The following is a 12,464-nucleotide window of genomic DNA, read 5'->3' as shown; positions in this document are numbered from 1 at the left end:
CTACAACCGATTGACGGGATACAGGCTGTGTTATAACCACATAAAAATTATCTGCTCTTAAACGACACACAGAGTTACAAGTCAAGTAAAGTTCGGCAATAGCTGTCCACATTCAGCAAATCCTTGAAAGTTACAATGTTTAATCTTGACTTGAAAAAGGCAAATCGCTTTTCGTCTGACCACTGTCTCAGTACTGACAAATGAATTTTATAGACAGCGGGAAATCATTGTGCCGAGGCGGCTTCCGTAAGGACCCGCGCGTGATCCTACTGGCGCCAGTTGTGCGCGCGTTCCATCGACTCTGGTCCTCGACGTATCATCTTTGCTGTGTTCTGCGTTCCCTTTGAGGGCTGCGTGGTGGTGAGCGGTGTGTCTATCATGGAGCTGGACGGGTGTGCCAGAGTACTCAGCGTCCTGGGCGATTGCAGTGAGTAAACACCGTTGGCCGTTGCGATATGGGGGCCAGCGTTTTCTTGCAGCGCTGACCTTTGCTACCGGTGAGTTTACTGGGCAAGGAGAGCCTCTCGTCATGAACAGCTTGGCTACTACGTGCATCAGTCAGTTGTGTTGAACAATTTGTCAGCAAACACGAGCAGCAGGGCGATATCATAAGGTGCCTACATGGGGTCCCAAATTATTGGCCTCTCTGGCCTTTGTTTGAAACTATCTATGGAGACTGTTCAGAAAGAACTGTACTTAAAGATTGTTAATTCCGACCGGAGTAATCTGGCCAGGAATCCAGTTTCTTCATGTCTTTCGGTGACCCCTCTGGGGTTGTGTGTCTCAATCTGGATTTTTGTATGCTATTTTAATCTTGTACTTGAAAGCGTGGTTTGTAATTATTGAGTATTTGATACTAATGAGTGTAATTTATGTTTGTCGTAGACCTCATGGCCCTTCCTTGGGCTGGAACCGCGCGACCGCTACGGTCGCAGGTTCGAATCCTGCCTCGGGCATGGATGTGTGTGTTGTCCTTGGGTTAGTTAGGTTTAAGTAGTTCTACGTTCTAGGGGACTTATGACCTCAGCAGTTGAGTCCCATAGTGCTCGGAGCCATTTGAACCAACCCTTCCTTGGGCGAGTCATTGAATTTGGCGTCCGACCCCGGTAGCTGAGTGGTCAGCGTGACGGAATGTCAATCCTAAGGTCCCGGGTTCGATTCCCGGCTGGGTCGGAGATTTTCTCCGCTCAGGGACTGGGTGTTGTGTTGTCCTAATCATCAACATTTCATCCCCATCGACGTGCAGGTCGCCCAAGTGGCGTCAAATCGAAAGACCTGCACCAGGCGAACGGTCTACCGGACGGGAGGCCTTAGCCACATGACATTTCATTTCATTTCATTGAATTTGGCCTGTAACTAAAGTTGTGAGCGCTCAGCCTAAAGATATGCACGTGTGGGTCATGTGTATGTGCGTGCTTGTATTTGCATACTTTCGTACTCCGCGTTGATGAGGCCTTCGGGCTACAGTTGTACAGTTTAAATGGCCTTCTCCCATTTGGTGGATACCCCAATTACAGTGTCTATAAGACCCTAAGAGGCCCCAGTAAAGGTGTAACTTGATTTTTAAAATCCTGTCGGCATCACTGTATTATGTAATTATTCTTCAGATGACGTTGTACACTGCTTCTTGTTATAGCTGGGAAGGTTAACTTACAAAGTTATGAGCGAGCCGCTCCCATACCTAAGATAAGTTACGAGAAATTATGGCTCATACGGAGACATATACACTCCTGGAAATGGAAAAAAGAACACATTGACACCGGTGTGTCAGACCCACCATACTTGCTCCGGACACTGCGAGATGGTTGTACAAGCAATGATCACACGCACGGCACAGCGGACACACCAGGAACCGCGGTGTTGGCCGTCGAATGGCGCTAGCTGCGCAGCATTTGTGCACCGCCGCCGTCAGTGTCAGCCAGTTTGCCGTGGCATACGGAGCTCCATCGCAGTCTTTAACACTGGTAGCATGCCGCGACAGCGTGGACGTGAACCGTATGTGCAGTTGACGGACTTTGAGCGAGGGCGTATAGTGGGCATGCGGGAGGCCGGGTGGACGTACCGCCGAATTGCTCAACATGTGGGGCGATGTTGTCGCCAGTGGTCGGCGGAAGGTGCACGTGCCCGTCGACCTGGGACCGGACCGCAGCGACGCACGGATGCACGCCAAGACCGTAGGATCCTACGCAGTGCCGTAGGGGACCGCACCGCCACTTCCCAGCAAATTAGGGACACTGTTGCTCCTGGGGTATCGGCGAGGACCATTCGCAACCGTCTCCATGAAGCTGGGCTACGGTCCCGCACACCGTTAGGCCGTCTTCCGCTCACGCCCCAACGTCGTGCAGCCCGCCTCCAGTGGTGTCGCGACAGGCGTGAATGGAGGGACGAATGGAGACGTGTCGTCTTCAGCGATGAGATTCGCTTCTGCCTTGGTGCCAATGATGGTCGTATGCGTGTTTGGCGCCGTGCAGGTGAGCGCCACAATCAGGACTGCATACGACCGAGGCACACAGGGCCAACACCCGGCATCATGGTGTCGGGAGCGATCTCCTACACTGGCCGTACACCACTGGTGATCGTCGAGGGGACACTGAATAGTGCACGGTACATCCAAACCGTCATCGAACCCTTCGTTCTACCATTCCTAGACCGGCAAGGGAACTTGCTGTTCCAACAGGACAATGCACGTCCGCATGTATCCCGTGCCACCCAACGTGCTCTAGAAGGTGTAAGTCAACTACCCTGGCCAGCAAGATCTCCGGATCTGTCCCCCATTGAGCATGTTTGGGACTGGATGAAGCGTCGTCTCACGCGGTCTGCACGTCCAGCACGAACGCTGGTCCAACTGAGGCGCCAGGTGGAAATGGCATGGCAAGCCGTTCCACAGGACTACATCCAGCATCTCTACGATCGTCTCCATGGGAGAATAGCTGCCTGCATTGCTGCGAAAGGTTGATATACACTGTACTAGTGCCGACATTGTGCATGCTCTGTTGCCTATGTGCCTGTGGTTCTGTCAGTGTGATCATGTGATGTATCTGACCCCAGGAATGTGTCAATAAAGTTTCCCCTTCCTGGGACAATCAATTCACGGTGTTCTTATTTCAATTTCCAGGAGTGTAGATCGTTGTTTTTCCCTCGCTCTGTTTGCCAGTGGAACAGGAAAGGAAATGACCTGTAGTTGTACAGGGTACCCTCCGCCACGCACCGTAAGATGGTTAGCGTAGTGTGCATATAGATGTCGCTGAAAATGTAGAAGCCTTCCTGGGCTTACGTTTCAGCAAGATAATGACCGCCCTCAAGCAGCGAGACTATCTACTGCTTGTCTTCGAGTTTGTCAAACCCTACCTTGGCCAGCGCGGTCATCAGATTTCTCCTCAAATGAGAACTTTTCAAGTGTTATGGGCATGGCATTCAAACAATCTCGGAATTTTGACGATCTACCGCGCCAATTGGACAGAATTTGGCACGACATCCTTCAGGAGGACGCCCGGTAGCTCTATCAATCAATGTCAAGACAAATTATTGCCTGCTAAAGGCCACAGATGGAACAACGCACTACTGACTTACTGACTTGCTCAGGTTGAAAAGCTCTTTCTCTTCAATAAAGCATCCTATTTTCCTGAAATGATACATCACATGCACCGATTTCCGTCCCACTCGGATAATGCCCCCGTTGTCGTAGATTTTTTTTTTTTTCATAGACTCTTTGTATGGTTTCTGGAAAACTCTTGTTTCATGTTCACCGCTAAGACGCCGGAATCCCCACGCAGCTTTGCGTTCCGGTGAATGCAGTACCCAAAAAACACGTGTCTGTCGTGCAGGCGCAGAAGTGTAAGAGGCATGGCGTCCACGGCTGTAGGTTGTTTGTAAAAAGTAACACAAAACTTCACACTGCGAGTTTAGTCGTTGTATAACTGATGGACTGGTCGACATGTAATTGCGCCAGGGACTGCAGTTATTGTTAATATTTTTCAAATACTGTTAGGCAGTTATTTCTGTGAGACGCAGCACCTGTAATATTATACGAAGAATATATACTGTGTTTTTAATGCAGTGAAAAATGGTTTAGACAGCGAACTGAAATGAAAGTGTTTTCTTTATATTTTCAGTATTTTCGTGCAGTGTGCTTTTCTTTCAAATTGCTGCGTGAAGCTGAGACAAATATTTACTTTTTGTTTTGACATTTGGTGTTCTTTTGTTTCGTTAGCGGCTCCCGTACCGGCGGAACATTACTGAGCGCAATCAGATGCGAATTCCAGAACCTCAGTTATAATTTTTATACTGGTAAATTAATTTTCCCAGATTATTCTTTACTTAGAGACCTTATGGCAGTGCTTCGCCGAGTCAATTTATACGAATCTCAGCGCAAGGTTTTTAGGCATTTTAAATACGGGTAGATAAAGGCTCATTTTTAACAATGGGGATCGCCACAATTTTGTGTCATTATTATTGCCAGAACCAATAGGATTAAAAAGGTTGTAAGACTGGAATGCAGTCTCCACCCACCCCACCCTCCCCACTGTGCAATCTATACATCAAAGGTTCAAATGGTTCAAATGGTTCTGAGCACTATGGGACTTAACATCTGTGGTCATCAGTCCCCTAGAACTTAGAACTACTTAAACCTAACTAACCTAAGGACATCACACACATCCATGCCCGAGGCAGGATTCGAACCTGCGACCGTAGCAGTCGCGCGGTTCCGGACTGAGCGCCTTAACCGCGAGACCACCGCGGCCGGCTATACATCAAAAAAGCAATGGCAGAAATTAAAGAAAGGTTCAAAAGTGGGTTAACATTGAGTGTTAAATGACATTACGACACGGCTCTCCTCAGCAAAAATGAAGAAGAACTATAGGATTTGTTGAAACAGCTGAACAGCCTAATCAGTAATGAATGTGGGTTGATAGTAAACAGGAAAAAGACAACAGCAATGAGAAGTAGCAGAAATGGGAAACTTAACATCAGAATTGGTGGTCAAGAAGTAGGCAAATGCAAGGAATTCTGCTCTCTTGGTAGCAAAATATCCCATTACTGACGAAGCAAGGACACAAAAAGCTGACTGACACAGGCAGATAGGGAAATCTTGGCCAATAGAAGTCTATGGTATCAAACATAGGCCTTAATTTGAAAAATAAATTTCTGAGAACGTACGTTCCTAGCACAGCGCTGTGTAGTAGTGAAGCGTGGACTTTTGGAAAAGCGGAAAAAAAGAAAATCGAAGCGTTTGAGATGTGTTACTGCAGAAAAATATTAAAAATTAGGTTAACTGATAGGCTAAGAAATGAAGTAAGCCGACGAAGCAAAGAACATGTGTAAAATACCGACAAGAAGAAGAACTGATAGGTTAAGCATGTTCTCCGCAGAATCGACGATGCAAAGAACATACGAAAAACACTGACAAGAAGAAGATACAGAATGGTAAGACATGTGTTAAGGCATTAGGGGAAACCTTGTTATTAGAGAGGACCGCACAGGGTAAAAACTGTAGGTAAGACAGAGACGGGAATACATACAACAAATACTTGAGGACGTTTGTTGCAAGTGCTACTCTGAAATGAAGACGTTGGCACCGGAGAAGAATTCGCGGCGGGCGTTATCAAACCAGGCAGAAGACTGATGACTCGAAAACTATATCCAGTTTAAAAACATTTCCATTACACAAGTGTCCGCCCCCGGTAGCTGAATGCTCAGCGTGACGGATTGTCAATGCTCTGGGCCCGATTTCGATTCCGGGCTGGGTCGGGGAATTTTCTCCGCCCAGGGACTGGGTGTTGAGCTGTCCTCATCATCATTCTGTCATCGTCTACTGCAGGTAGCCGAAGTGGCGTCAGATTGAAAGACCGGCATCCGGCGAACGGCCTGCCCGACGGGGGGCCCTAGCCTTATGAGTAATTACAGATACTGCACAAGTAGAACGTGATTAATTCCTTATGTAAAATTACTAAAGTAGCAGTAAAAGTTAGTAAAAACCCTGGTATCAGTTGTAGGCCATTTACAACGCTCCGAAAGGAACAGTATTCTTTTTCAACAGGTTAACTTCCAGGGGGGTAGCATGTTAAACGGAGCGACTTGGTGCAGGAGAGACACAACAGGACCTTTAAATTTCCAGTGTCTATACTTCTACAAATAAACTTCTACTAAACAAGAAGGTTTCAGGATTTACACTCATAGCAGTAGAAGTTCAAAAACATAGCAAAATAATTTTTTTTACGTTTGAAATTTCATCTTTTTTTCACTTACTATTGGCTAGGTGGGTAGATCACGTAACTAATGAGGAAGTATTGAATAGAATGGGGGAGAAGAGGAGCTTGTGGCACAACTTGACTAGAAGAAGGGATCGGTTGGTAGGACATGTTCTGAGACATCGAAGGATCACCAATTTAGTATTGGAGGGCAGCGTGGAGGGTAAAAATCGTAGAGGGAGACCAACAGATGAATACACTAAGCAGATTCAGAAGGATGTAGGCTGCAGTAGGTACTGGGAGATGAAGCAGCTTGCACAGGATAGAGTAGCATGGAGAACTGCATCAAACCAGTCTCACGACTGAAGACCACAACAACACTATTGGCTGTATTAGTTGTTGTAGGTACATTTCTCATCATAAGTAAGAGAGGTTCTTCGATGAATTTTCCACACCACACAAACCATACTTACAGGTGTATGAAATTTTAGAGTTCATTTAATTTATGAAAAAATGAATGAGCTCTTACATTTTAAACTTCATGTTTATAAAAAAAACTCAAATTTTACAGTTAATTATTTCAATTTTAACGACAGTTTTTAATAGATTTGAAAAATTCTATAGTATCATACACCTGTAAGTATGGTTTGTCTGCTGTGCAAAATTCATTGTTGACTCTCTCTTACTTACGAATAAAAGTGTACCTATATCATCAAATGCAGCCAATAGTAAGTAAAAAAAATGATGAAATTTCACATGTAAAATTTTGTTATGTTTCTGCACTTCCGCTGCTATGAGTGTGAATCCTGAATCCTTCCTAGACATTCTGACATAGTTTTATGAATTTATTTGTAAAAGTATAGACAGTGGAAATTAAACCCGCTGGGTTGCCGAGCGCTCTAACGCGCTGCTTCCTGGACTCGGGTAGGCGCGCCGGCCCCGGATCGAATCCGCCCAGAGAATTAACGACGAGGATCAGTGTGCCGGCCAGCCTGGATGTGGTTTTTAGGCGGTTTTCCACATCGCGCTAGGTGAATACCGGGCTGATCCCCACGTTCCGCCTCAGTTACACGCGTCGCAGACATTTGAAACACGTCCGCACTATTTCACGGTTTACACTAGACGCAGACAGTTGGGGTACACTGATTCCGTCCTGGGGGGTATGGGGTGGCGGCAGGAAGGGCATCCGGTCATCCTAACACTAACACTGCCAAATCCGTTGTAACTGCACCGACCCTGTGATCGCTGCGGGACTATAGCGCAAGCGAAAGAAGGAAAAGAGGAAGACAATGGAAATTAAAACGTCCTGTGGTGGCTCTCCTGTTCCAAGTCGGCCCGTTTGACATCCTACCCCTCTTAAGCAAACAGTTGTTTTCTAATGCAGAGAAAAATTAGTGCCTGAAAGTGTTATGTGTGCAACATGCTGTCACGAGTGCGAAAAAAAGTTATGAACCGAAGAGATTTCGAAGAAACTGTTCGCCACAAGAGGACGTTCCCCTTGGACAAGACGGAGCGCGGAAGGCGAGCTACCAGTAGCCGGTGGCCTGGGACGGCTAATTGCGGCGCGCTTTTATGAGGACATGAATCTCCGGCTGTCGGCCGCCATATTACCTCCGGCGACGTTTACGGCGAGGTCCCGGCTTTATAGCGTCCCTGCAGACACGGGGGCACCGCGCTCCGATATCTCGCGGGCCCGCAATTATGGCGCATTATTCCAGCCGGAGGAAGCGCTCGTGCGGCTTAACCGAGATAATTGAGCGGCGTAATGTTCCGCGCAAAATCTTTCAGTTCTACCCAATCTCCTGAATATCAGTTTCAGTAGTAACTGCACAACTGATACGCTTTAATTCGGAGTTTAACACAACCCAGCAAGAGATGCGAACTGCCATCTTAGTTACGCGAGAATGGAAAAAGACTAACTCAAAGGTGCATTTAGAAGAGATATATTTTACGGCAATGTGTGACTGCAATAGTGTTGCCGTCAGAACTGCTGCAGTGTGACTCCAATACACGGCTGTATTGTGGAATGGCCGGGCAATACTGCTGAATGGTAGATAGCAGATGAAGTATGACCGCCATATTGTCATTATTTTCAACCAAGGGTGGTTAATAATTCGTAAGACTGGGAAACACTTCCCTACTTTCATTAGCATTAGAATATCCAAAATGCTTACTAAAATTTTGTACTTGTTCAGATCGACAGCTTCCTGAAGCTTAATAAACGTAAATATTGTCCGTAGTAGACTGTAATGCGTTGTTTATTTAATCGTGTGATTGCTCATTTCGACTAAGTGTCATTATCAGGCACATTTGTAACACCTGTATTTCATGTCATTTTCAAATCACTCTTAACTACAAGCAAAAACGTATTCCTTCACTTTACTAAAGGACCTACAGTGACACCTTTTAAGATCGTATTCTGAGCTTACTCTACAGATGTTACAAATGTGCTTGACAAAGACGCTTAGTCGAAATTAGCTGATCGCACGATTAAATAAACATCGCATTAAAGCCTACTACGGACCATGTTTACGTTTATTAATGCTTATTCATAAACTTTGGCTTATAACAGTACCCTGCTTCTTGTTCAAAACTGACACCTGATGTTTTCAGTACGGAAGGCAAGTGTTCAAATAGCAGATATCAATTAATACTCACCTTTACTTGAAGATAGGCTTCGTTGTCTAGCAGGTCACGGCTCTTTGCATGTATGAATGACACAGTGGCTGTTCAGTTTCTTATTTGTGTATTCCTTATTCTTTTAGCCAAATACCTTCATATAATTTCTCGAAATCGTTTCCATTTCAACGCAGAGGTCGAAATATAGCAGGATAAAAATTCTGATGAGATTATACAATTTTTAACACAGAATGCTGCTGAGATAACTTCATTGTACAAAGAGCTTAGTAGATCTGCGAAGGAGTGTTCACTAAGTAATAAACAAGATTAACTGACGCTGGCGTGCTTATTATTTGTATTCGTAAGTAAAGTTTTGGAGCCAGAATTTCCTCTAACATTTCAGTTTTTTATTCACAGTAGTTTTGTAACTGTAACATATTCTCAAACAAAAGTGTACAGTTCCTTGTACAAAAAAAGTAAGAGACCAAAACAGTGACAATAAGTGAAACGTTACAGTGCCGTACCGGGAATCGAACCTGGGATCTTCATACCAGTGATAGTAAGTATTTTAAATAACTGCATTTTTGATTAGTACCTTGTCGAGAACCTGAATTTTGGAGGCCAATTACTTCGAAGAAATGCATTCTTTGATTAAATAGAAGGTTCACTTACAAGAGAGATGATAAGAACGTTCTAAATTGATAGGTGACAATTAAGTCTTATAACATTGTATTTTGTCTAACTCTTATGTAACAAGTTTAATTTACTTTTTAATTTTGATTCTTATCATTAATTTTTGATTAAACAAACTACATGGTTGTAGCCAGCAAATAACAGCAAAGTATTATACAGTAAATTTCAATGTATAAATGTTTCAATTCAGCATTTTCGTATAAATGTTTAAATTCAGTGTTTTCAAAATTTTTGTGTATCACGTTGCAATCAATAGTTTAATACTATGTTTGAGCAAAAACTGGTTACTAATATCATGAAAGCTCGGTTACAAGATAAATCGCAGAAATTTAAATTCTGTCAATTCAAATAAATACCTTGGAATCAAAATTACAAACAGTCAAATAGATAATGTTGTGGGGAACGCAAACCAAGGCCGCGTTTTATTGGCAGAAGACTTAGAAGATGCACCAGATGTACTAAAAAGACTGCCTGCACAACGCTTGTCCTTCTCTGCTAGAGTACTGCTGTACAGTATGGCATCCTTACATCGAAAAAGTCTAAAGAAGGGCAGTTGTTTTCCATTATAGCAAAATAAGAGGACGATACGAAGGTCATGACCTCTCACAAATACAGGATGCTTTTCGATCGGTACCTCTGGGATTTGCAGTGGTAGGACAGAGGCTAGCACGAGTCTAGTGGTTGTAGGAATCTGGAACATTCTATAATAATTAGCACTGCAATACTTTAGTGAAAAACTTTTACTTAAACTTTGTCCTACTACTTCACTCCAGGAACATAACTAATATCAACTATCTTTCTTGAATACAAATGACTCATTAATAAACGTTAACTGGATTATACAACAAGCAAGATAACACAATTCTGGTATTAGGTGCGTAATACATGCTCGAACTAGAGTCTGCGAACCTAGCGAGCTGAAGGCTATCCTAATCCGACTTCACTCACGACCTGTATCTGACTCGGCCGGTGCGATCTTCCAGTCTCTGTCCGTACCATACGGCAGCGCTGCAAGCGCCAGCGAGTCCAGAGAGGTTACAAGTGCTGGACCGCTATCGATTATCGCAACCTCTAGCGTGGTGTCTAACGTTGACACCACAGAGGAGATTGTCACGGATATGATAAGCGAGATGGGGTAGCAGTCATTAAAACAAAACTTCTTTCGTTGCGGCGATAACTTTTCAGGAAGCTTCAATCACGAACTTTTTCCTCTGAGTGTGAAAATATTTCATTGACGCCAGCTTATATAGGAAGAAATGATCATAATAATAAAATAAGAGAAATCAGAGCTCGTACATAAAGGTTGAAATGTTCAAATTTCCCACGCACTGTTGAAGAGTGGAACAGTAAAGATAGACTGAAGATGGTTCGATAAACTGTTTGCTAGGCACTTAAGTGTCAGTTACAGAGTACTCACTTAGATGTACATATATGTTAAAATTTCGATTACGTTTATTTGTCCCAGAGGAAGTAATAAGATGACGAACCTTGAGATATACTACAAGGTGTATAACTTTGCTTCCGCCGTTTGCCGATAGGTGGCGGTGGAAAGAAACAGATCGCAGACGCCAGGCAGTTAGCTTGGACGTCAGTCAACATAACCTCATTGAAACATTAGTCGATTTGTGTCTGCATCATAAAGCTGTTCTTGATTGAAAATGTCAGTTTACGAGCCTAATTCTCGTCATTTGCGGGAGGTGTTACTGTTTTGTTTCAGTATGAAGAAAACAGGGGTTGAGTCTCATCGAATGCTCTCAAGTACGTATGGTAAGGACGCTATTAGTGAAAGAACGTCTCGTGAGTGGTTTCAACGCTTCAAAAACGGTGATTTTAACGTCGTAGACCGGCATAGTGGTGAGAGAGAATGTTTTAGAAGATGCAGAATTGGAGACATTGCTGAGTGAAGACTCGCGTCAGACTCAAGAAGAATTGGCACGATTAGTGAGAGTGACACAGCAAGCCATTTCAAAACGCCTCAAGGCAGTGGACATGATTGAGAAAGAAGGTATTTGGGTCCCGTGTGAGCTGAAACCAAGAGACATTGAACGGCGTTTGTGTGTTTGTGAACAGTGGCTTCAAGGCAAAAATGGAAGGGATTTCTGCATCGCATTTGACCGGGGACGAAGAATGGGTTCATTACGATAATCCTAAACGCAAAAAGTGATGAGGATATTTCGGCCATGCTTCCACGTCGACAGCCAAACCGAAAATTCACGGCTCCAAGATCATGCTCTGCATTTGGTGGGACCAGTTCGGTGTCGTGTACTATGAGGTGTTAAAACCATGTAAAACAATTACAGGTGCTCGTTATCGAACGTAATTAATGCTTTTAAAGATAGCATTAAAAGACAAACGGCCGCAGTACAGCGAGAGGCACGATAAAGCGATTATGTAACACGACAACGCTCGACCCCACGTTGCAAAAGAGGTCAAAACGTACTTGTAAACATTAAAACCCACCCGCCGTATTCTCCAGACATTCCTTCATCTGACTATCACCTGTTTAGATCAATGGCGCATGGCCTGGCTGACCACCACTTCCGATCTCGTATAGAAGTCACAAATTGGATCGATTCGTGGATCGCTTCCAAAGATGAACAATTTTTTCGATGCGGGACTCGTTCACTGCCCGAAAGATGGGACAAAGTAGTGGCCAGCGATGGAAAATACTTTTAATGATAGATGTGTAACCAATTTGTTTCATTAAAGCCTCAAATGTTGCGGAAAAAACGTCGGAAGAAAAGTTGTACACCTTGTATATTTGCGTTTCGTACAAACTCATTACTGACAGGAATGCTCACATTAATTACTGACAGAGAAATTCAGGAAGAGAGGAGGAAGTTTGGGTTTAGTGTCCCGTCGACATCATGATCATTAGAGACGGATCAGAAGTTCGGATTTTTTCAAGGATAGGGAAGGAATTTAACCGTGCCGTTTCGAAGGAACCATCCCGCCATTTGCCTG

This window comes from Schistocerca serialis, chromosome 1, assembly GCF_023864345.2.
Source record: "Schistocerca serialis cubense isolate TAMUIC-IGC-003099 chromosome 1, iqSchSeri2.2, whole genome shotgun sequence".
NCBI classification, from domain to species: Eukaryota; Metazoa; Arthropoda; class Insecta; order Orthoptera; family Acrididae; genus Schistocerca; species Schistocerca serialis.
Note: the sequence above shows the minus strand (reverse complement) of the source record.